Below are 27,263 nucleotides of genomic sequence, written 5' to 3'. Positions count from 1 at the left end.
AAAATAAGGTTTTGTAAATGCTAATCCCTAACTATGGGGGTCATTATGATGGCGGATTCCCCGCATACTCCGGGCCGGCAGAAGCCACCGCCGGCCCGGAGTATGCGGGGAATCCGCCAAGGAGGCCTGAAACACCCACCGCCAAATTAGGATGGCTGGTGGGTCTCACAATCTGTCCTCCACTTTTCCGCCGCGGTCGGAAGGCGACCACGGCGGAAAAGCACTAACATGGCTGGCGGTGTCTATCAGACACCGCCAGCCATATTAGGATGTAGGGAAAGTAATGCTTTTCCGCGGCGGCTTTTCCGCCGTGGAAAAGCATACGGACATTCACTTTGGGGGCCCGTTGTGGGCCCCCTGGGTGAAGGTTGCGTGGGGGGTGCACATGGGGGCTACCTATGGTACCCCCCTGCCTTTGCGTGCACGAAGCCGCAGGCACCCACTGCTTTGTGCATGCAAATGCACTGCTTTCATTTTTTACATTGCGGGGGTGCTGCTTCAAGCAGCACCCGCCGCAATGTAAAACATACAGGATGTGACCGCCAGGGTGGCGGTCACATCCTAATTGCCATGGAGGGACCGCCGCTGCCCATGCGGACGGTCCCTCCTACTCAGGGGTGGCGGACGGACGCAAGTCCGTCCGCCATCCTAATCGACCCCTATATATGGTCTGTAACCTATGGTTTTTTCAGTGAATTTTCAAGGTTTTGTAAATGCTAATTCCTAACTATATATGGTCTATAATCTATGGTTTTTTCAATGAATTTCAATGGTTTTTTAATAGCAAATATCAAAAGCTGTAAAATGTATTCTTCTTTTAAAGGAAAAATATATTTTATATGTATTTATTAAAAAAATGTTATGCATCTGCCAAACCCTGACCTCTTAATAGTGCACTGTGGTGGAAATGATTTGGGCACTATGACTGGGGTAGGTCTGGAAATGCTTTTCAAGGACGCCTTTGAGCAATTGATGGCACTTTTTTCCTCACACTGCCTTGGTATATTCAAATATATGCCAAAGACAGAAATGGAGGTGGTCTAATCAACTTTGTCCACAAATTGAGAAAGCGATGAAGCATGTAAATAAGTCTGTTTCAGCTTACATGAGAGACCATGGAATGGGCTCCATCTACAACAATAACTTGCGTTACAACATGCAAGATATCTACAGAGGAGATGGTGTGCACTTCTCAGATGAGGTGAACAGAGTTTTCATCCAGAATTTAAGACTGTGTATTGGTACCTACTTATAAGTACCTAAATCTTCCACAGACCCAAAAGCTCGTTTTAGAGCTACCCTAACTATGATCACTCTAAATTAATTTTAAATGTAACTTTTTTTTTCTAATTTTCACGATTTACGCTTTCTGAAGCGCTACCCTGTACGCACACCGGGCGCTAACAGCGCGAAAATTTGAATTTTTTTTTCTTTTTTTTGGGCATATATGGGCCTCCTCATCCACCCTCACAAAACATAGGGGGTCAGGATATGTCTCCCTTGCCCCCTTTTACACAATCCCAGCATTGTTTATCATCCATCTTGTGTCCAAATTAGACCTTAACGCAAGATGGCGGACTCCCGTTACGCTGCCGGTAAGCTACCCGGTGCGCGAACGGCACACGTAGCAAAAAAAAATGTGGGAAGTTAATGTACCAAAAAAGCACTGGAGACACTTTCACAAAATTTTGAATAGTCCCTACTACATACCAGTCCCTACCATTTTCCCAAATTTGATGGAATTCAATAGAGCCATTCAAGTTGTAGCCCTGTCTAAATAACCTGAGGTAAATTACATGGCAAAAACACATTAGAAAGAGTTGACATTTTCAACCAATGATAACATTACTTTCAAGTTGTATTTTTATGTGCTGACATTTGATTGGTTTGCTACATGAATATATATGAAAAATAAGAGGGAAAGACAGCCATTTTGACTGGAACTCCCTAAGGCATATTTACAGAGCATTTCCTGAGAAACCTAAGACACTTTTCCAAAGGTAAGTTAATAGTTTCTAAGGAGAAATATTTTGTGCACCTAAAGTTATTTTTATAAAAACGTTTCCTGTTAGATATTTACTGTCCCTCAGTTATAGTTATAGATTGAGTTAGGCTTCTCTGTTGTAGTCATGGATTGAGTTAGACTTGATCACATGCAGTACTTTATATTTCTACTTCCTGCGTTGTACAATACACTGCCCAAACATAAATTCACTCTTAAAATCTCAGAACTATGTTGTACACGTTAAGTTAAAAATAAAAATGTTGAAGTTTCTTACTTAAACTCTATTTCTCTCTCTCTTTTTATTCTACCTTAACAGCAATTATGGATAAAGAAGCACAGGAACCCAAAGTACAATCAGAAATACAGGATAATATTGACGATTTTTTAATGTGACAGTAGACGAGCAACTGTTGGAATTTATGGACAATTTTGAAAAACAAGAGACAATTTATGAAAATAAAGATCATGAAATTTCAGATGAAGTAATACTTGAAATTTCCAAAGATTATTAAAATTAATATTAATAAAATTTTATTTATAAATTAAAAATTGTTTAAGACATTATTCATTTTTTTCAAAATGTAAGATATATTAGTAGAGTAATTATAAAAAAAGTCAGACTAATGGTAAAGAGTACAACATGTTTATATTACTATGTGCTCAGGGAGTGCTCAAAGGATCTGTTTCTACTTTCCCATGAATCTGGGAGAATAATTTACTTACTTGATGTGTTTTAAAAATGTGTTTTTTGACTTAAAATGGCTCAAAGGCTTTGTAAATATGCCCCATGCTGACTATGAAACTCTAGCAGTACATATCAAGAAACCTAAATGACTTCAAGAAACGTTTTTAAACACATCAAGTAAGCAAATTATTCTCCCCCATTCATGGGGAAGTGACTTAAAATGCCCTAACACACATGAGGGCGTATTTACAAGGCCCTTGCACCACTTTTGCATCACTTTTAACATGGGAAAAATAACTTGAAAGTGGCTCAAAGGTCTTGTAAATATGCCCCATGCTGGCTATGAAGCTCTAGCAGTACATATCAAGAAACCTAAATGACTTCAAGAAACGTTTTTATACACATCAAGTAAGCAAATTATTCTCCCTGAATCATGGGGCAAGTGAAATATTTGTTTAAAGAAGCAGACACCATTTTTTCCTTCTCTTAAATTTAAAAAGCATTGCTTTTCCATAAAAACGATTTTCAAGTCATAATTTGAAAACACAGCACAGCTCCTATGTACAAGCACACCCTGTCAGTACTAATACTTCACATTATCTCCAATTACAATTTCTCAAAGAAACAAAATCTTTTTGTAAAACATTTGACACAAAGCAACATTTTAAATACACAACTTTCTTCCTAATTTTCTCCCAAAAGCATACTAGTCTCTATCTAAATTAAATGTCTCAGACACTAAGCATGGGCGAATTTTGCGAATCTCGCGTTCGCGAATTTTGCGGATTTGCGAACTCGCAATCCGCAAAATCCGCGAATTCTCGCGAATTTGCGGATTTTTTTTTTTGTGTTCACGCGGGTTTCTGCCAGTTCGCGAGGGTTTTGTACAATTTCGCAAATGCGAACTTACCTGTTGGGTCGCAAGTTTTGCGAACTTGTTGTTTCTACGTGTCCAGCCTGTTTGGGACACTCCTCTTCCTCACTGCCACTCTCTGTCACCACTGCCACTCTCTGACTACTCATGCCACCCTCTGGCCCACCCATGCCACCCTCTGTTTCATCACAGCACCCTCTGGTTATCCAGTGTACATTATTGTGGCAAAGCAAAGCACACCTTCCCTGCCTCAAGTGACCTGAATTAATTTGGGGCTGATTAATGTGTCACAGAATATTTTTTTAGCTGGCACCTGCTTCCTTAGTGCTTCCTGATTAGTGATCTTTTGCACTTGCTAAGTGCTTTCATTGTTGCAAAATTAGTTACAACACCTGCCCTGCCCCAACTGACAATAATGAATTAGGGGCTGATTAATGTGTCACTGGATTTGAACTTCCAGCCTGGCTCCTGCTTGTCTGCCTTAGCTGTAATTCAGGACCTTTGTGTAACTATTCTGAGGGTCAGAGCAGGGTCACATAATAGTTGCAAGTAGGCAACTGAACTCTGGAGGGGCCCCTCAGGAAGCACTACAGGAAATGGCTACTAATGATGAGCTTGAACTTTTGAACCTGGTAAGTAGTTTCAGTTTTGCTAAGATCGTATTTCTGCAATTTAGCGCTTATTCGCGGGGCGCGAAGTTGAACTGGGAAGCCGCGAACTCACGCGAACAGTGCGAGCAAGCCATAAAATCCGCTGCTCGCGGATTTGCGGATTTTGCTGGAAATTCGCGAATCTCGCGGATTGCGAATTTACCGAAAATCCGCAAAATCCGCGAGCGTAACGGATTTTCCGCCCATGCTTATCAGACACACACCAATCTTTCTTTAGCAGAGCAAAGGGTATGCACTCCAGAGGCTGCAACCAACAAAGGCACAGAAATGCTGTATTTCATCACACATATATCTCATGTCACCCAATCAAAACTCTTCCCTCACTTTTTTCAAATCAACAGCCATCCCCCCTCTGCCCTTTCTGCCCTTTTTCCATAGCAACTACCTCCTGAAAGACCTCTTATGTTTACAAGCTCACACAACAATGTTTCAAATGAACTCTGAACTCTCAGTACACCTGCTAATCCACTGCAATGTTTCTTGAAATCATTTTTTCTTAAACATTCAAATTACATCTTTCAAAGAAGACATCCATGCATCCTAACTTTCTGTTTTCAGAAATGGAAATCCACCAATCACTGCTAGTGAATCATTAGCACTGAAACTCCACAGTTTTTTTTTTTACAAACTCCTACTGTTTCAACTGCCATTTCATTCCCACACTTCATCTGACTGCAGCAGAACCTCCTCTCACCATGTTTTCTGTCTGGATTCTTGGACATAGCTACATCCACTGGACTCACAGGTATGCTGATAACAGAAATTTACACAACCTCAATTTACAAAATGTGGAAATCAAATGGATTGGCCAAAGAGGATTGAGATGTCACCAATTGATACCATTGGTGAAAACCTTTTTACATTTGCCAAACCCTGACTTCATAATAGTGTACTGTGGAGGAAATGATTTGGGCACTTTGACTGGGGTAGGTCTGGAAATGCTCTTAAAGGACACCTTTGAGCAATTAATGGCACTTTTTCCTCAAACTGCCTTGGTATATTCCAATATATGCCAAAGACAGAAATGGAGGTGGTCCAATCAAATTTGTCCACAAATTGAGAAAGCGAGGAAGCATGTAAATAAGTCTGTTTCAGCTTATATGAGAGACCATGGAATGGGCGCCATCTACAACAATAACTTGCGTTACTACATGCAAGGAGATGGTGTGCACTTCTCAGATGAGGGAAACAGAGTTTTCATACAAAATGTAAGACTATGTATTGTTACCTACTTATAAGTACCTAGACCTTACACAGAACCCAAAAGCTCTTTTCAGAGCTACCTTAACTATAATTAGTCTTTTAAAATTTCGAATGTACCTTTTTTCACTAATTTTCAATTATGTTCGCTTCCCGGTTCGCTACCCGGTTTTTTCGACATATACGAGCCTCCTCAGCCACCCTCAGAAAACCTAGGGGGTCAGGATACGTCTCCCGGGCCCCCTTATACCCATTTCCGACATTGTTTTTCCTCCATCTTGTGATTAAATTCGACCGAATCACAAAAGGGCGAACTCCCGTTACGCTACCGGTGAGCTACCCGGTTCGCGTACCGGGAAGCGCTTCTACCGGGAAAAAGCTATTTTTTTTATTTGCCCCACGGGACCCTTTAATAACCCCCACATCATTCCTAGGGGGTCAGGAGGGGTCTACCTTGCCCCCTTTCATTAAATTCCCCCTTCGTTTTTCTCCACCTCTTGTCTCTCGATCCTACCGAGAGACAAGATGGCGGCCGGTCCGGACTGTTTAGAATATTGACAGACACCGGAGAGCCAATCAGCTTCACTTCCCGAACTTCCGTTACGCGTCAGGTACGCGAACCGGGGCGCTAACCGGAGCGCTGTCACAGATATATCTGTTTTTAAAACGTTAATTTCTCAAAATTCACTGGAGCACATATATTGAGACATAGCAAAGGCAAGTCGGGCAAACCATATCTACAATTTTGCCAAGTTTCGTATAAATCCATTCAGCCGTTCGAGCTAAAAGTGATTCCAACCGCCCTATGGAAAAATGAATGGGAAAAATGCGTTTTGGGGCCCCCCTTTTTTCTCAACCCCCCTTGAGGAAACCCCCTCAAATTTTCAGGGGCTGTTCAAAAACAAAATGTGCCGTTTTCCTGAAAATTTCAGCCAATTCCGTCCACAAACGCCAAAGTTATTAGACATAGAATTTTCAGAAATCCCATAGGAAAAAAATCCTAACTATATATACCTACTGGCGACCGCCAGTAGGTAATACATATATATATATATATATATATATATATATATATATATATATATATATATATATATATATATATATATATATATATTCACTGAAAACACCATGAGTTTCACACACGTTATAGTTAGGAATTAGCATTTAAATAACCTTAGAAATTCACAAAAAAACTATAGGTTTCACGCATGCTATAGTTAGCTGGACATTTCACTCATGCATAACCATTGAAATTTCCCCATTATAGTTAGTTCAGCTAACCATAACTCGTGCGCCCACAATGCACTGCTGATGACATCACATATTACATCGCTCATGACATGATCAGTGACATCACTCATGACATCACTGATGACATGTCAAATGACCCGGGAATGGCCACCTCCCTGAGGCACTAAGTATTATAATTATGGGTCCGTGACAGACCCCGAAGGCCCGGGGACCACCACCCCATGGCACTTTGTAAGTGGTAGGAGGGGGGCCCCCCTCCTGGAGCCTGTCCTGGCCCTGAGGACCGCCACCCCCCAGGGCCGGCTCTTGCAGTGTTGCAGGGGGCCCACCCCCGGGACACTGTAGTTTGAAATTGACAGGGCGGGAGCCATTTGAAACTTCTTTGCTTCATTAAAGCGAGAGCAGGGAAACCTGCTCTCTCTTCAATGAAGCATAGCAGATTGCTTTTTCCACATGGGGAGCAGCATGTTAGCTGTTATCCATGTGGAAAAGATATGCCAGCTCCCAGAGGAGGCGGGGAGCCGGCTGGGACCGTGGGGGGATTGGGGACCCTTGATATTGGATCAGCGCGTGCACCTCTTTGTTTTGATATTGGTATATGTTTGTTCCGGGCTCCAGAGTATCACCCTCTGAACAGGGTGTTAAATACTAATGTTCATGTTGCATACCCCCCTGATGTTGAGTATGTCCCACGGGCACTGGGTTATAGTCCTTGTGAATACATCATACGTAATGTTGAGTTTAACATTCCTTTATGGGAGTGATAGCCATAAAGGAATGTTAAACTCGACATTACATATGATGCATTCTGGGAATTGAAGTTTTGTTTGAAAAATTACTTGTGATGAAAATAACAAGATTAAACACTTCCTGAGCTAAAGGATTAACATGGTGGATATTAATGATTTAAGCAGCTGAAACCCCTCACGAGGACTATAACCCAGTGCCCGCGGTACATACCCTAAATCAATGGGGATTGGGGACACTCCACTCTCCCTGAGAGGCCAGACCCCAGGGTATGGGGCTGCCGGTGCTAGAATTGGCCCAGAACGGGGGCATGCGGCCCACGCCCCCAAAAAAGAAAAAATAACTAGTTAGAGCCCCGGGAGATGGGGTCCCCGGGGCTAAAAGAAGCCTCAAGAGGTGGGCCACGCAACCCCTTTCTTGGTAAAAATATAAAAAAATGAATTTGCCATGCCCCGGTAATGAGATCCCCCGGATCCAAAAAAGACCTCGGGAGGGGGGCCCACACAGCCCCCTTCCCGAATAAAAATTAAAAAAATTAATACTTAGGGGTCAGGCTCTGGGGGACGGGGTCCTGGAGGTACCTGGTGGGCTAGTTGGCCCCAAGGGACCCTCAGGATTGAAGAGGAATTAATTCCCCAACTTAAAATACACCACAAGCTTTGAAATTCACTTAAAAAGCAGTAGGTTTCAGGTACGTTAAAGTTAGAAATCAGCTTTTAAAAAAACTTTGAAATTCACTGAAAAAACCATAGGTTTCAGGCATGTTATAGTTAGGAATTAGCATTTTAAAAAACTTTAAAATTCACAGAAAAAACATAGGTTTCAGGGGTGTTATAGTTAGCTCGATATTTCAATCGTACAAAACCATTGAAATTCCTGGTGGCCAACTTCACTGGGAACGGCACCGACACCCACCGACCACGCACGCAGCCTAGGGGTCATCCTCAACTCCACCCTCTCCATGACTAAGCAGATCAACGCCGTCTCCTCATCCTGCTTCAACGCCCTCTGTATGCTCCGCAGGATCTTCAAGTGGATCCCTACCGAAACGAGAAGAACATTCACCCAGGCCCTCGTCACCAGCAGGCTGGACTATGGAATCGCCCTCTACGCAGGAACATCGACCAAGCTCATGAGATGGCTGCAACGCATCCAGAATGCCTCGGCATGGCTGATCCTTGACATCCCCCGCTGCAGCCACATCAAACCCCACCTGGGAGACCTACGCTGGCTCCCCGTCAACAAGATGATAACCTTCAATCTCCTCATCCACGCACACAAAACCCTCCAGGACGCCGGCCCAGCATACATCAACAGGCTTCCACACCCCCACCCGCAAGCGCAGCTCCGCCGGCCTCTCCCTCACCACAGTCAACCTCATCTGAAAAACAATTGCCAGCGGCAGATCCTTCTCCCACCTCACCGCCAAGACCTGGAACACCCTCCCCTCCAACCTACGGCAGACCCAAGACCCACTGGTCTTCAGAAGATGCCTCAAGACCTGGCTCTTCGATCAGTAGCAGCACCCCCCCCACCTCCTTTCCCCAGCGCCTTGAGACACTCACGGGTATGTAGCGCTTTACAAGTGTCCTGATTGATTGACTGATTGATTGATTGATTGAATGTGTAACAGGATGCATAGGTGTATGAGAACATATGATGAGTGAGTACATGTATGAGTGACTATATAGGACTGTTGATGAATGAGTGGATGTGTATGTAGATCTTGGAATTACTGAATAGGTTGTTATAACTGGTATTGGTATGTCCATTTTTGTGAAAATTTTTGTTTCTATTTTTGAATGTGTGTATCAAAGGTTATATTAGGGTGAGAGGAGGTCCGCCACTCTATCACAAGGATGATGTCATCAGTGATGTCATTTGAGATGTCATCAGTGATGTCACTGACCATGTCATGAGTGATGTAATATGTGACGTCATCAGCAGAGCATTGCGGGCGCGCGAGTTATAGTTAGCTGAACTAACTATAACGGTGGAATTTCAATGGTTTTGTACGAGTGAAATATCCAGCTAAATATAACACCCCTGAAACTTATGCTTTTTTTGTGGTTTTTTAAATGCTAATTCCTAACTATAACGTGCCTGAAACCTATGGTTGTTTCATTGAATATATATATCCAGGGAGCTTGATTCCCGAAACGCGTTGATGTGAAACTTGTCAACTAATAAAACTGAATACGTTTTTCCTATCTTGGAGTGCCGGATGATTTCCTATCTGTTGTGCTGTGGTTAATACTATATTCAATATATATATATACATACATGTGCATATAATATATATATATATATATTCATATATATATATATTACCTACTGGCGGTCGTCATTATAAGGATAAGTTATGAAAACTTTATTTCTTCTTTGTATACAAGCCCAACTTACAAAGCATAAACATTAGAAATTATAAAGTTAAACTAATGATAACCTACATTTTAGATTCATACACTACTTTCAAGTCATAGTTATAACCCACATGTATACTTACGCACCACCTTCAAAGTACTATAAGTCGCGCACCTCCATAGACAGCCTTGCCACCTCATTCGCTACACTACTTAAGTATAAATCGCACCTCTGTCATGCACAGAGTATGACAAATCATGTGATTTCAGATGTCATAAGAGTTGTTATCAATGCTATGATTTCACTTGCTATAACATATGTAATATGTAAGGGTATAGCTAGTGCATGAAGAATGGGTGACTTATAGTTATTGCAGTGTGGCAGGTGAGATGACAATAATGGGTACCGAGGTTGTTGTTGTAAATGGAAGAATGAGTCAGTGGGTGATTGAATGGATGAATGGATGGATGAGTAACAGTGCATGTATGATGAATTATTGAGCACCTAAACCCATCAATTGCTGAAGAGACACTTTGAATTCAGAAACACTTCTGGTGTGTCAAAATCGTCCGTGAGGTAAGCCTGAAGATTTTGCATTTGAAGCTTTAGCCAGCAAGGGAACTCAATGTCATATGACATGTGATATATGGAATTCCACCTGATGTAAAATTAGGGAGGCTTGAACTATTGACTGAAGAAAGCTTCAAAACCTTAGCGATGTCCATTCCTTCAAGGTCTTCATTGGACACAGTACCTCCAGAATTCTGGAAAAGATGGGTAGAAGATGTATATCTTGGACTGTAAAACATCTGTAACCAGTCCTTAATGACAGCCAAGGTCCCACTGAGGTGGAAGAAACCATCAATAGCCCCCTTGTTGAAGAAACCTACAGCAGATCCATCAGTACCTAGAAACTACCATCCAATATCACAACCCCCTATCCAGTGAAAATTATGGAAAAATATATTAGTAAAGAACTTTACCGCTTCCTGGAATGTCAGAACATCCTGGAAATAGACAAGACAGGCTTTCGTCTCGCTCGTGGCATTGAACAGCATTACAGCTAGTCTTTCCTGTTCTCTCCTTTTTTTGGTAAATTCTGGTATTTTTTCCCAGTGTTTTCCAGTGAATTCAATACCTTAAACAACAGTGGTTATCAGTGGTTACACATTTTTGCACCATTAAAACAGTGTTTTTCCAGTGTTAATGGAACGTTTTGCTTTTATTATTGCTTGCTTTCTGCCATGATGGTGCATGCTTTATAGACAGTGTACATACAGTGTTTATGAGGTCCAAAAACATTTTTACAAATTAGACTTATTGTGATACACCATACAATAATTCTTTGGTGAGTTGCTCCTCAACAATTCTTTGCTTACTAAGTGACAAGCATTCCAACAGAGAACATGTTGCAGGGCCAAAGTCACTAAAAGTGCAGCTCAGCCTACTCTGAAGGAGATGTTTCGCATGTATACCAATTACGCTGAACACTTGGTAGACAAGGGTATTTTCAGCCTCTAGTTTTTTTATTATGTCCACTACAGCAGAGATGTTTTTCTGTAAAAATCTAAGAATGCAGTAAAGTGTACTTTTTTTCACATCACTATCAATATGCGACTGAAGATCCTCACATTTCTTGCCTTTGGCATCATCACTAATCAAAAGTTCGGTAAACGGTTGCCACATAGATAATGTAGTATTCAAGGCCTCTAAAACAGAGAAACACCGGTTAAATTACACAGTTGGGATGACTCTTTCTTTGATGCCACACAAAACACAAAATGAGAAATATTTGCATTTTAGTTCCCCCTCATAATGAAACAGTAAACCCGAATGGACTACAAAGAAAATAGCGTTCTTCATGAACTCCCTCTCTGGAGGACCCCTGATCGGATTTTGTCACTTCTCACCGGTCCAGCGTGACCGCCTATAATCATTGAAGTATGACTGAACGTGCTGAGCCCTTTTTAAATGCAAACTCTAAAAAGCCATAACTTGAAAAGTATTGCCAGAATTTCTATTGTTTTGGTCTTGTTTGGTTGACAATACAATAAATTGTTCTTTATAAACATGTGTGGAGCCTTTTTGTGGTGTATTAATTGTGTGCTACCCAAATAGTAAATACTTTGCATAGTGCCTCTTTAGTTTAGGCTGACTGCTCTGTGTCAAGTTACCAGAGGGTGAACACAGGTAAACGTGCAGTGTGTATCTCACTTATCCTGACTAGAGTGGTTGTTCCTTCCTGGCCTAGGTGCATACCTAAGTCTACCAGGAATCCCATTTCTAACATAATTGAGTATTGTGTCATGACTGATAACACAGCTTCTGTTTTTAGACCTCTATCAGGCAGTGTGAATGTCCAGAAAAGTCTTGGGAAAACTTAGGAATCGATATTCCTGGACACATTTTGAATTCTAATGGTGTGTCTAGGTATGTAATTGTTCTTTTGGTCTTATATTCCAAGTGGCCTGAGGATAATATGGTTGATAAAGTAGATTCTGCTGTGGTTGATTCTTTTCATGAAAGAATTATTTAAAGAGAAGGCCTACCCAAATCTCTGTTGATTGAGAATGGACCTCAGTTTACTGTTTGATGCTTAGATTTGTTTTATACTCGAATGGTATAAAATTGAAATGTACACTGGTATATCATCCTTTCGGGTAATGGTGCAGTAGAACTCGTTAATCAGTATTATCGGGTAGAGTACAAGTTGCTGTCAATACAGGGTTGAATTGGAGGACAGAACTGAACAGTATGATTTGGGCATATAGAATTACAACTTTCTTGACAGGTACAGTCCATTTAGAATTAAGAGGGGTAGAGAACTGTTGACCAAGGACAATTCTGTGAGGATGACTAAGAAACTGCACAGCAGATGGTTTCCTGCAGTAGTTCATGCTAATTGAGGAAAGCACAACATTTGTACAAGGAGAAGTATGAAACATGGAGCAAAGGTAATAGTCTGAGAACAAGGCAATGGGAGAAGAGTTAAATTCTGTATTATGACCAGGACGGGAAAGAGTAACCTCACTGAACTTCTGCAAGTGAAACGTGTTTATTCAATTTCAGCCTTATTGCTCAATCAATAAGGGGTTGGTAAAGCGCAGCTACTCACCCGCAAGCACCTCAAGGTGCTGGGGGGGGGGGAGAGGGAAAAGGTAACTCCATTGAGTGTTCTAGTCATCCGAAGAGCCAGGTCTTGAGGTGCTTCCTGAAATGGAGCAGTGTGGGGGCTTGCCGGAGGTGGAGGTCGTTCCAGACCTTGACTGCGAAGTAGGAGTAGGACTTTCCTCCTGTTCTGGTTTTGTATATGCGTGGGATGGAAAAGTATAGCATTTTGGAAGGATTACCAAGTGCAATAAAGTTTTGGCATAGAAATGTTCATAAAGTGGATGGAAAACAGAATGCTTGGTCGTGGAAGGAGGATGGGTATGGTTGTGTAAATGGGGACAATGCAACAATAGTGAATGATAATGTCTTCTCTGAAGACGTAGGTGATGAAGATAGTGTACTGCAGGACCTGGATGGTAAGGAAGATATTTTTGATAATGGGATTAAACTGGATAATGCATTGGAACCTACTGAATGCAATCAGATTGAGCCCTACAATGTTGTCAGGTGGGTCAGTAGTTCAACCTGGGAAATCTGGTGATTCCACCCATTCAGGTAGAAATTGTCGCGCTTTCTGCCAAGTATAAAGATTATGGGGTGTGATTATGTTTTCTTATTCCTTTAGTTGGAAAGTAATAAATATGTTGTTTTGGAAATATTTGAACACCTGTAATTGGGTATATTGTTATTTATGTTTTGGAGTGTCACCATATTACTTTCTATGTTGTGAGCGTACAAAATGTTGTGTCATAGATTTTATACGACCGATATAGTCATTAGAGATAAAGCTGGGTTAAGGGGGAAAATGAGTGGTATCTGGGTTACTGTTGTTATGTGGGTCAATGGGTCCTGAAATGTTGGGGGGCTGTTGAGCTGGGAGGAGGACAGTTGGAGGCGGTTGCGAAGTGGAGTGACATGCCTATGCTCGCTCTGTAAGAAACCTTCTTCGCCCGATAAGTGTCACGCCTAGTTCCTACACAGCCAGTCTAAAGTGAGCATTTTCTTATGACATCACAGACTCATGCTTAACAGATGATGTACTAGTTTAAAGTCGCTTCATTCCTACGCGCATGAACAGACTTCAGGAGAAGTGGTACTACTGTCTGCACTGGCAGTGTAAACTTATAAATGTTACAACTAGGACACATTCTCAGAAATGCCTTCCTGAGCAGAAACAAAGTATGAAAATATATCCAGGGTGCTAAAGAAGTATCTCACCGCAACTAGTCTACTCAGTGGTAGATTTTTCTGGGCACCATAAAATTCTACTCTAGTTTCCTCCAGAACAAATGAAACTTGCGACTTTCTAGAGCAAATGTCAAGACCACACTATTAACGGTTTACCAGGAATTATTGTTTCATTCCTGAACTTTACAAAGATATTACCTGAATGGCTTCCATTTGTACTTTTTCTGTATTGTATTGTTTGTGCTGTACTAATGCAAGTTAATGAGCCTATTGCTAAACCTTTTACATACATAAAAAAAGTGTTCTGAAATTCTAGAAGGCAGATATGTGGCGAAGAGCTATTTTGATACGGTTCCCAGCCGGAGGGGTGCTGTAATTGACACCTTGAGAAATGTAAATGAATAGTTGATTGTTGCCAGTGTTATAGGCTCTGCTTTTCATAGAAACCGATTTCAACCCTTTTACATTCAATTTCAGCCTCTCTATTCGCTTGTTTGTTATCAGCATAGTAAGGGAGGTAGTTGGAAAAAATACATGCACTTGGATTCAATTTCACCATAGTGCCTGGTGCATTAAATCCACATTAACAACACATCTATTGTGTTGCAGGTGCTTTTCTGGCAGTACACTAAATGCAAAACATGGCACAATATTGGTCTGATCTTACTCATTAAAATGTGTTTTTCATTCTGAAAAGGTGAATCATGCTAATGTATTTTAACAAGGGGTGGTGAGGGACAGAGTCTCTGAATTAAGCAGAAAGCTCTCACCCAGTCAAGAGATCAGGGCTAGATCCAACACCGTTTTTTAGCTCACTGCACCATCCCAGTTTCAGAACCTGGCTGTATGCAAATTAGTCTGTTCCTGTCCCAGTGCATGATGGGAACAGGGCAAACCAAACTACAGAAGCCAATTCTTACACTGGGAAGGAAACAAGCTCCCGGGGACCGGTTTCTGGCATTACAGCCGTCTTCGGCCCGGTTTGCTTGAATCCTGATGGTGCAATGAGCAAGGGTCTCACATCTGAGAATACCCTTCCACGCTTAGGGTGGACAAACATATTTACAACAAGGGGTGGTGAGGGACAGAGTCTCTGAATTAAGCAGAAAGCTCTCACCCAGTCAAGAGATCAGGGCTAGATCCAACACCGTTTTTTAGCTCACTGCACCATCCCAGTTTCAGAACCTGGCTGTATGCAAATTAGTCTGTTCCTGTCCCAGTGCATGATGGGAACAGGGCAAACCAAACTACAGAAGCCAATTCTTACACTGGGAAGGAAACAAGCTCCCGGGGACCGGTTTCTGGCATTACAGCCGTCTTCGGCCCGGTTTGCTTGAATCCTGATGGTGCAATGAGCAAGGGTCTCACATCTGAGAATACCCTTCCACGCTTAGGGTGGACAAACATATTTACAACAAGGGGTGGTGAGGGACAGAGTCTCTGAATTAAGCAGAAAGCTCTCACCCAGTCAAGAGATCAGGGCTAGATCCAACACCGTTTTTTAGCTCACTGCACCATCCCAGTTTCAGAACCTGGCTGTATGCAAATTAGTCTGTTCCTGTCCCAGTGCATGATGGGAACAGGGCAAACCAAACTACAGAAGCCAATTCTTACACTGGGAAGGAAACAAGCTCCCGGGGACCGGTTTCTGGCATTACAGCCGTCTTCGGCCCGGTTTGCTTGAATCCTGATGGTGCAATGAGCAAGGGTCTCACATCTGAGAATACCCTTCCACGCTTAGGGTGGACAAACATATTTACAACAAGGGGTGGTGAGGGACAGAGTCTCTGAATTAAGCAGAAAGCTCTCACCCAGTCAAGAGATCAGGGCTAGATCCAACACCGTTTTTTAGCTCACTGCACCATCCCAGTTTCAGAACCTGGCTGTATGCAAATTAGTCTGTTCCTGTCCCAGTGCATGATGGGAACAGGGCAAACCAAACTACAGAAGCCAATTCTTACACTGGGAAGGAAACAAGCTCCCGGGGACCGGTTTCTGGCATTACAGCCGTCTTCGGCCCGGTTTGCTTGAATCCTGATGGTGCAATGAGCAAGGGTCTCACATCTGAGAATACCCTTCCACGCTTAGGGTGGACAAACATATTTACAACAAGGGGTGGTGAGGGACAGAGTCTCTGAATTAAGCAGAAAGCTCTCACCCAGTCAAGAGATCAGGGCTAGATCCAACACCGTTTTTTAGCTCACTGCACCATCCCAGTTTCAGAACCTGGCTGTATGCAAATTAGTCTGTTCCTGTCCCAGTGCATGATGGGAACAGGGCAAACCAAACTACAGAAGCCAATTCTTACACTGGGAAGGAAACAAGCTCCCGGGGACCGGTTTCTGGCATTACAGCCGTCTTCGGCCCGGTTTGCTTGAATCCTGATGGTGCAATGAGCAAGGGTCTCACATCTGAGAATACCCTTCCACGCTTCGGGTGGACAAACATATTTACAACAAGGGGTGGTGAGGGACAGAGTCTCTGAATTAAGCAGAAAGCTCTCACCCAGTCAAGAGATCAGGGATAGATCCAACACCGTATTTTAGCTCACTGCACCATTCCAGTTTCAGAACCTGGCTGTATGCAAATTAGTCTGTTCCTGTCCCAGTGCATGATGGGAACAGGGCAAACCAAACTACAGAAGCCAATTCTTACACTGGGAAGGAAACAAGCTCCCGGGGACCGGTTTCTGGCATTACAGCCGTCTTCGGCCCGGTTTGCTTGAATCCTGATGGTGCAATGAGCAAGGGTCTCACATCTGAGAATACCCTTCCACGCTTAGGGTGGACAAACATATTTACAACAAGGGGTGGTGAGGGACAGAGTCTCTGAATTAAGCAGAAAGCTCTCACCCAGTCAAGAGATCAGGGCTAGATCCAACACCGTTTTTTAGCTCACTGCACCATCCCAGTTTCAGAACCTGGCTGTATGCAAATTAGTCTGTTCCTGTCCCAGTGCATGATGGGAACAGGGCAAACCAAACTACAGAAGCCAATTCTTACACTGGGAAGGAAACAAGCTCCCGGGGACCGGTTTCTGGCATTACAGCCGTCTTCGGCCCGGTTTGCTTGAATCCTGATGGTGCAATGAGCAAGGGTCTCACATCTGAGAATACCCTTCCACGCTTAGGGTGGACAAACATATTTACAACAAGGGGTGGTGAGGGACAGAGTCTCTGAATTAAGCAGAAAGCTCTCACCCAGTCAAGAGATCAGGGCTAGATCCAACACCGTTTTTTAGCTCACTGCACCATCCCAGTTTCAGAACCTGGCTGTATGCAAATTAGTCTGTTCCTGTCCCAGTGCATGATGGGAACAGGGCAAACCAAACTACAGAAGCCAATTCTTACACTGGGAAGGAAACAAGCTCCCGGGGACCGGTTTCTGGCATTACAGCCGTCTTCGGCCCGGTTTGCTTGAATCCTGATGGTGCAATGAGCAAGGGTCTCACATCTGAGAATACCCTTCCACGCTTAGGGTGGACAAACATATTTACAACAAGGGGTGGTGAGGGACAGAGTCTCTGAATTAAGCAGAAAGCTCTCACCCAGTCAAGAGATCAGGGCTAGATCCAACACCGTTTTTTAGCTCACTGCACCATCCCAGTTTCAGAACCTGGCTGTATGCAAATTAGTCTGTTCCTGTCCCAGTGCATGATGGGAACAGGGCAAACCAAACTACAGAAGCCAATTCTTACACTGGGAAGGAAACAAGCTCTCGGGGACCGGTTTCTGGCATTACAGCCGTCTTCGGCCCGGTTTGCTTGAATCCTGATGGTGCAATGAGCAAGGGTCTCACATCTGAGAATACCCTTCCACGCTTAGGGTGGACAAACATATTTACAACAAGGGGTGGTGAGGGACAGAGTCTCTGAATTAAGCAGAAAGCTCTCACCCAGTCAAGAGATCAGGGCTAGATCCAACACCGTTTTTTAGCTCACTGCACCATCCCAGTTTCAGAACCTGGCTGTATGCAAATTAGTCTGTTCCTGTCCCAGTGCATGATGGGAACAGGGCAAACCAAACTACAGAAGCCAATTCTTACACTGGGAAGGAAACAAGCTCCCGGGGACCGGTTTCTGGCATTACAGCCGTCTTCGGCCCGGTTTGCTTGAATCCTGATGGTGCAATGAGCAAGGGTCTCACATCTGAGAATACCCTTCCACGCTTAGGGTGGACAAACATATTTACAACAAGGGGTGGTGAGGGACAGAGTCTCTGAATTAAGCAGAAAGCTCTCACCCAGTCAAGAGATCAGGGCTAGATCCAACACCGTTTTTTAGCTCACTGCACCATCCCAGTTTCAGAACCTGGCTGTATGCAAATTAGTCTGTTCCTGTCCCAGTGCATGATGGGAACAGGGCAAACCAAACTACAGAAGCCAATTCTTACACTGGGAAGGAAACAAGCTCCCGGGGACCGGTTTCTGGCATTACAGCCGTCTTCGGCCCGGTTTGCTTGAATCCTGATGGTGCAATGAGCAAGGGTCTCACATCTGAGAATACCCTTCCACGCTTAGGGTGGACAAACATATTTACAACAAGGGGTGGTGAGGGACAGAGTCTCTGAATTAAGCAGAAAGCTCTCACCCAGTCAAGAGATCAGGGCTAGATCCAACACCGTTTTTTAGCTCACTGCACCATCCCAGTTTCAGAACCTGGCTGTATGCAAATTAGTCTGTTCCTGTCCCAGTGCATGATGGGAACAGGGCAAACCAAACTACAGAAGCCAATTCTTACACTGGGAAGGAAACAAGCTCCCGGGGACCGGTTTCTGGCATTACAGCCGTCTTCGGCCCGGTTTGCTTGAATCCTGATGGTGCAATGAGCAAGGGTCTCACATCTGAGAATACCCTTCCACGCTTAGGGTGGACAAACATATTTACAACAAGGGGTGGTGAGGGACAGAGTCTCTGAATTAAGCAGAAAGCTCTCACCCAGTCAAGAGATCAGGGCTAGATCCAACACCGTTTTTTAGCTCACTGCACCATCCCAGTTTCAGAACCTGGCTGTATGCAAATTAGTCTGTTCCTGTCCCAGTGCATGATGGGAACAGGGCAAACCAAACTACAGAAGCCAATTCTTACACTGGGAAGGAAACAAGCTCCCGGGGACCGGTTTCTGGCATTACAGCCGTCTTCGGCCCGGTTTGCTTGAATCCTGATGGTGCAATGAGCAAGGGTCTCACATCTGAGAATACCCTTCAACGCTTAGGGTGGACAAACATATTTACAACAAGGGGTGGTGAGGGACAGAGTCTCTGAATTAAGCAGAAAGCTCTCACCCAGTCAAGAGATCAGGGCTAGATCCAACACCGTTTTTTAGCTCACTGCACCATCCCAGTTTCAGAACCTGGCTGTATGCAAATTAGTCTGTTCCTGTCCCAGTGCATGATGGGAACAGGGCAAACCAAACTACAGAAGCCAATTCTTACACTGGGAAGGAAACAAGCTCCCGGGGACCGGTTTCTGGCATTACATCCGTCTTCGGCCCGGTTTGCTTGAATCCTGATGGTGCAATGAGCAAGGGTCTCACATCTGAGAATACCCTTCCACGCTTAGGGTGGACAAACATATTTACAACAAGGGGTGGTGAGGGACAGAGTCTCTGAATTAAGCAGAAAGCTCTCACCCAGTCAAGAGATCAGGGCTAGATCCAACACCGTTTTTTAGCTCACTGCACCATCCCAGTTTCAGAACCTGGCTGTATGCAAATTAGTCTGTTCCTGTCCCAGTGCATGATGGGAACAGGGCAAACCAAACTACAGAAGCCAATTCTTACACTGGGAAGGAAACAAGCTCCCGGGGACCGGTTTCTGGCATTACAGCCGTCTTCGGCCCGGTTTGCTTGAATCCTGATGGTGCAATGAGCAAGGGTCTCACATCTGAGAATACCCTTCCACGCTTAGGGTGGACAAACATATTTACAACAAGGGGTGGTGAGGGACAGAGTCTCTGAATTAAGCAGAAAGCTCTCACCCAGTCAAGAGATCAGGGCTAGATCCAACACCGTTTTTTAGCTCACTGCACCATCCCAGTTTCAGAACCTGGCTGTATGCAAATTAGTCTGTTCCTGTCCCAGTGCATGATGGGAACAGGGCAAACCAAACTACAGAAGCCAATTCTTACACTGGGAAGGAAACAAGCTCCCGGGGACCGGTTTCTGGCATTACAGCCGTCTTCGGCCCGGTTTGCTTGAATCCTGATGGTGCAATGAGCAAGGGTCTCACATCTGAGAATACCCTTCCACGCTTAGGGTGGACAAACATATTTACAACAAGGGGTGGTGAGGGACAGAGTCTCTGAATTAAGCAGAAAGCTCTCACCCAGTCAAGAGATCAGGGCTAGATCCAACACCGTTTTTTAGCTCACTGCACCATCCCAGTTTCAGAACCTGGCTGTATGCAAATTAGTCTGTTCCTGTCCCAGTGCATGATGGGAACAGGGCAAACCAAACTACAGAAGCCAATTCTTACACTGGGAAGGAAACAAGCTCCCGGGGACCGGTTTCTGGCATTACAGCCGTCTTCGGCCCGGTTTGCTTGAATCCTGATGGTGCAATGAGCAAGGGTCTCACATCTGAGAATACCCTTCCACGCTTAGGGTGGACAAACATATTTACAACAAGGGGTGGTGAGGGACAGAGTCTCTGAATTAAGCAGAAAGCTCTCACCCAGTCAAGAGATCAGGGCTAGATCCAACACCGTTTTTTAGCTCACTGCACCATCCCAGTTTCAGAACCTGGCTGTATGCAAATTAGTCTGTTCCTGGCCCAGTGCATGATGGGAACAGGGCAAACCAAACTACAGAAGCCAATTCTTACACTGGGAAGGAAACAAGCTCCCGGGGACCGGTTTCTGGCATTACAGCCGTCTTCGGCCCGGTTTGCTTGAATCCTGATGGTGCAATGAGCAAGGGTCTCACATCTGAGAATACCTGATCTTTGGACTGGGTAAGAGTGGTCTGCTTAATTCAGACACTCTGTTCATCACCACCCCCTTTTCTGAATCGTTTTTGGCCACTATAGGTGTGGCAGGGTATACTCAGACATGAGTCCCTTTCTCACTGCACCATCAGGATTCAAGCAAGCCGGGCCGAAGAAGGCTGAAATGCCAGAAACCGGTCATTGGTAGCTTGTCTCCTTTCTGGTGAAGAATTGGCTTGGTAGTTTAGTCTGCCCTGTTCCCATGATGCACTGGGCCAGGGACAGACTGATTTGCATATAGCCAGGTTCTGAGCTGGGATGGTGCAGTGAGATAAATAACGGTGATGGATCAAGCCCTGATCTTTGGACTTGGTAAGAGTGGTCTGCTTAATTCAGACACTCTGTTCATCACCACCCCCTTTTCTGAATCGTTTTTGGCCACTATAGGTGTGGCAGGGTATACTCAGACATGAGTCCCTTTCTCACTGCACCATCAGGATTCAAGCAAGCCGGGCCAAAGAAGGCTGAAATGCCAGAAACCGGTCCCCGGTAGCTTGTCTCCTTTCTGGTGAAGAATTGGCTTGGTAGTTTAGTCTGCCCTGTTCCCATGATGCACTGGGCCAGGGACAGACTTATTTGCATATAGCCAGGTTCTGAGCTGGGATGGTGCAGTGAGATAAATAACGGTGATGGATCAAGCCCTGATCTTTGGACTGGGTAAGAGTGGTCTGCTTAATTCAGACACTCTGTTCATCACCACCCCCTTTTCTGAATCGTTTTTGGCCACTATAGGTGTGGCAGGGTATACTCAGACATGAGTCCCTTTCTCACTGCACCATCAGGATTCAAGCAAGCCGGGCCGAAGAAGGCTGAAATGCCAGAAACCGGTCCCCGGTAGCTTGTCTCCTTTCTGGTGAAGAATTGGCTTGGTAGTTTAGTCTGCCCTGTTCCCATGATGCACTGGGCCAGGGACAGACTGATTTGCATATAGCCAGGTTCTGAGCTGGGATGGTGCAGTGAGATAAATAACGGTGTTGGATCAAGCCCTGATCTTTGGACTGGGTAAGAGTGGTCTGCTTAGTTCAGACACTCTGTTCATCACCACCCCCTTTTCTGAATCGTTTTTGGCCACTATAGGTGTGGCAGGGTATACTCAGACATGAGTCCCTTTCTCACTGCACCATCAGGATTCAAGCAAGCCGGGCCGAAGAAGGCTGAAATGCCAGAAACCGGTCCCCGGTAGCTTGTCTCCTTTCTGGTGAAGAATTGGCTTGGTAGTTTAGTCTGCCCTGTTCCCATGATGCACTGGGCCAGGGACAGACTGATTTGCATATAGCCAGGTTCTGAGCTGGGATGGTGCAGTGAGATAAATAACGGTGATGGATCAAGCCCTGATCTTTGGACTGGGTAAGAGTGGTCTGCTTAATTCAGACACTCTGTTCATCACCACCCCCTTTTCTGAATCGTTTTTGGCCACTATAGGTGTGGCAGGGTATACTCAGACATGAGTCCCTTTCTCACTGCACCATCAGGATTCAAGCAAGCCGGGCCGAAGAAGGCTGAAATGCCAGAAACCGGTCCCCGGTAGCTTGTCTCCTTTCTGGTGAAGAATTGGCTTGGTAGTTTAGTCTGCCCTGTTCCCATGATGCACTGGGCCAGGGACAGACTGATTTGCATATAGCCAGGTTCTGAGCTGGGATGGTGCAGTGAGATAAATAACGGTGATGGATCAAGCCCTGATCTTTGGACTGGGTAAGAGTGGTCTGCTTAATTCAGACACTCTGTTCATCACCACCCCCTTTTCTGAATCGTTTTTGGCCACTATAGGTGTGGCAGGGTATACTCAGACATGAGTCCCTTTCTCACTGCACCATCAGGATTCAAGCAAGCCGGGCCGAAGAAGGCTGAAATGCCAGAAACCGGTCCCCGGTAGCTTGTCTCCTTTCTGGTGAAGAATTGGCTTGGTAGTTTAGTCTGCCCTGTTCCCATGATGCACTGGGCCAGGGACAGACTGATTTGCATATAGCCAGGTTCTGAGCTGGGATGGTGCAGTGAGATAAATAACGGTGATGGATCAAGCCCTGATCTTTGGACTGGGTAAGAGTGGTCTGCTTAATTCAGACACTCTGTTCATCACCACCCCCTTTTCTGAATCGTTTTTGGCCACTATAGGTGTGGCAGGGTATACTCAGACATGAGTCCCTTTCTCACTGCACCATCAGGATTCAAGCAAGCCGGGCCGAAGAAGGCTGAAATGCCAGAAACCGGTCCCCGGTAGCTTGTCTCCTTTCTGGTGAAGAATTGGCTTGGTAGTTTAGTCTGCCCTGTTCCCATGATGCACTGGGCCAGGGACAGACTGATTTGCATATAGCCAGGTTCTGAGCTGGGATGGTGCAGTGAGATAAATAACGGTGATGGATCAAGCCCTGATCTTTGGACTGGGTAAGAGTGGTCTGCTTAATTCAGACACTCTGTTCATCACCACCCCCTTTTCTGAATCGTTTTTGGCCACTATAGGTGTGGCAGGGTATACTCAGACATGAGTCCCTTTCTCACTGCACCATCAGGATTCAAGCAAGCCGGGCCGAAGAAGGCTGAAATGCCAGAAACCGGTCCCCGGTAGCTTGTCTCCTTTCTGGTGAAGAATTGGCTTGGTAGTTTAGTCTGCCCTGTTCCCATGATGCACTGGGCCAGGGACAGACTGATTTGCATATAGCCAGGTTCTGAGCTGGGATGGTGCAGTGAGATAAATAACGGTGATGGATCAAGCCCTGATCTTTGGACTGGGTAAGAGTGGTCTGCTTAATTCAGACACTCTGTTCATCACCACCCCCTTTTCTGAATCGTTTTTGGCCACTATAGGTGTGGCAGGGTATACTCAGACATGAGTCCCTTTCTCACTGCACCATCAGGATTCAAGCAAGCCGGGCCGAAGAAGGCTGAAATGCCAGAAACCGGTCCCCGGTAGCTTGTCTCCTTTCTGGTGAAGAATTGGCTTGGTAGTTTAGTCTGCCCTGTTCCCATGATGCACTGGGCCAGGGACAGACTGATTTGCATATAGCCAGGTTCTGAGCTGGGATGGTGCAGTGAGATAAATAACGGTGATGGATCAAGCCCTGATCTTTGGACTGGGTAAGAGTGGTCTGCTTAATTCAGACACTCTGTTCATCACCACCCCCTTTTCTGAATCGTTTTTGGCCACTATAGGTGTGGCAGGGTATACTCAGACATGAGTCCCTTTCTCACTGCACCATCAGGATTCAAGCAAGCCGGGCCGAAGAAGGCTGAAATGCCAGAAACCGGTCCCCGGTAGCTTGTCTCCTTTCTGGTGAAGAATTGGCTTGGTAGTTTAGTCTGCCCTGTTCCCATGATGCACTGGGCCAGGGACAGACTGATTTGCATATAGCCAGGTTCTGAGCTGGGATGGTGCAGTGAGATAAATAACGGTGATGGATCAAGCCCTGATCTTTGGACTGGGTAAGAGTGGTCTGCTTAATTCAGACACTCTGTTCATCACCACCCCCTTTTCTGAATCGTTTTTGGCCACTATAGGTGTGGCAGGGTATACTCAGACATGAGTCCCTTTCTCACTGCACCATCAGGATTCAAGCAAGCCGGGCCGAAGAAGGCTGAAATGCCAGAAACCGGTCCCCGGTAGCTTGTCTCCTTTCTGGTGAAGAATTGGCTTGGTAGTTTAGTCTGCCCTGTTCCCATGATGCACTGGGCCAGGGACAGACTGATTTGCATATAGCCAGGTTCTGAGCTGGGATGGTGCAGTGAGATAAATAACGGTGATGGATCAAGCCCTGATCTTTGGACTGGGTAAGAGTGGTCTGCTTAATTCAGACACTCTGTTCATCACCACCCCCTTTTCTGAATCGTTTTTGGCCACTATAGGTGTGGCAGGGTATACTCAGACATGAGTCCCTTTCTCACTGCACCATCAGGATTCAAGCAAGCCGGGCCGAAGAAGGCTGAAATGCCAGAAACCGGTCCCCGGTAGCTTGTCTCCTTTCTGGTGAAGAATTGGCTTGGTAGTTTAGTCTGCCCTGTTCCCATGATGCACTGGGCCAGGGACAGACTGATTTGCATATAGCCAGGTTCTGAGCTGGGATGGTGCAGTGAGATAAATAACGGTGATGGATCAAGCCCTGATCTTTGGACTGGGTAAGAGTGGTCTGCTTAATTCAGACACTCTGTTCATCACCACCCCCTTTTCTGAATCGTTTTTGGCCACTATAGGTGTGGCAGGGTATACTCAGACATGAGTCCCTTTCTCACTGCACCATCAGGATTCAAGCAAGCCGGGCCGAAGAAGGCTGAAATGCCAGAAACCGGTCCCCGGTAGCTTGTCTCCTTTCTGGTGAAGAATTGGCTTGGTAGTTTAGTCTGCCCTGTTCCCATGATGCACTGGGCCAGGGACAGACTGATTTGCATATAGCCAGGTTCTGAGCTGGGATGGTGCAGTGAGATAAATAACGGTGATGGATCAAGCCCTGATCTTTGGACTGGGTAAGAGTGGTCTGCTTAATTCAGACACTCTGTTCATCACCACCCCCTTTTCTGAATCGTTTTTGGCCACTATAGGTGTGGCAGGGTATACTCAGACATGAGTCCCTTTCTCACTGCACCATCAGGATTCAAGCAAGCCGGGCCGAAGAAGGCTGAAATGCCAGAAACCGGTCCCCGGTAGCTTGTCTCCTTTCTGGTGAAGAATTGGCTTGGTAGTTTAGTCTGCCCTGTTCCCATGATGCACTGGGCCAGGGACAGACTGATTTGCATATAGCCAGGTTCTGAGCTGGGATGGTGCAGTGAGATAAATAACGGTGATGGATCAAGCCCTGATCTTTGGACTGGGTAAGAGTGGTCTGCTTAATTCAGACACTCTGTTCATCACCACCCCCTTTTCTGAATGTATTTTAATACAGCTGACAACAAGGGGACGAGAGACCATAAGGTCTCATAAGGTCTGTATAAAGTCGTGGAAGTGGATAGAACCGCGCCACGAGATGTACTCTTACTGAACTGTCACAGGAAGTTTTGATTTAAAAATATTTATACAATTAAAGTATTTATTTATTGCCAGCTGGTCATGTCACTGCAGAGGTTTGAAAGAACTTTATTTAAAACTTTGCCATAAAAGTACATTTTGAAAAATGAATACTCAAGGGTTTGATCACAGTATGCAAAATCATTTATTTCTTCAAAATAGCTAACCTTTCTGAATGTAGTGGTTTGAAAAGACAGTCCAGAATGTCTTCACTCTACCCTAGTTGCGGCGCTTCTCATGCATCCTTCTTCCAGCTCAGGTGAGAACCAGCTGGCAGTACAGGAATCGAAACATCAGCTACAACACTAACCGTGAAATACTGACAGTGCATTTGCTGGTGACATCATGGGTTTACACTAACAACACGTCTTTAAATCAAAAACCAAAAGAACGCCAAGATATGGTAATACCCACCCAGAATAACACTAAAATCATAGGGCCAGGTGTTTTAGACCCGTTTGCGCCAGCAAAAAACCTGCGGTCAATGTACGAATCCTATTTTGCGAGTCATAAATCAGTGTGCAACTCGTAAAATAGGGTTGTCAACTCGCTATTAGTAAGGGGCGTTCCAAGGGTGTCCCTTACAGATAGCATCTCCTTAAGCTATGTAAGAATGTTTTGCAACCGTAATTGCGGTAGCAAAATATTCACAGTTTTCCACCGTTCTCAGATGGGTGGTAAAGCACTTGCAAACGGGAAGGGGTCCCAAGGGGACCCCTTCACATTTGTGAATGCATGCGCAAATATTTTTTTAGGACAGGCAGTGATCCCTGGGACCACTGCCTGCCCTTAAAAAAGGAAACTGAAGTGTTTCATTTTTATTTTAAAGATGCATCCTGTTTCCCTTTAAGGAAATCGGGCTGCATTTTTTTAAACTGCTTTATTTCAAAGCAGTCCCAGACATGGAGGTCTGCTGACCCAAGCAGGCTACCATCCCTGGGAGTGCCAGCCATTCCCAATGGGGTAGCAAATTGGGACAGCCTCATTAATATGCATGAGGCATGCAATTTGCAACCTCCTTTGGGAATTGCAATCAGCGTCTCAGACACTGTTGTGCATCCCGATTGGTGAGTTGCAACTAGCGAGTCGCAAATGCGACACAATTTACGACCCGCTAATTGGCGGGCCGTACTTCTGGCCCATAATGTTTAGCACTGTGCAGTGAATACGCAAAGGTATAAAGCAAAAAATGT

Source organism: Lissotriton vulgaris, chromosome 1_1, assembly GCF_964263255.1.
Source record: "Lissotriton vulgaris chromosome 1_1, aLisVul1.2, whole genome shotgun sequence".
NCBI lineage: Eukaryota > Metazoa > Chordata > Amphibia > Caudata > Salamandridae > Lissotriton > Lissotriton vulgaris.
This window is presented reverse-complemented; position numbering follows the sequence as displayed.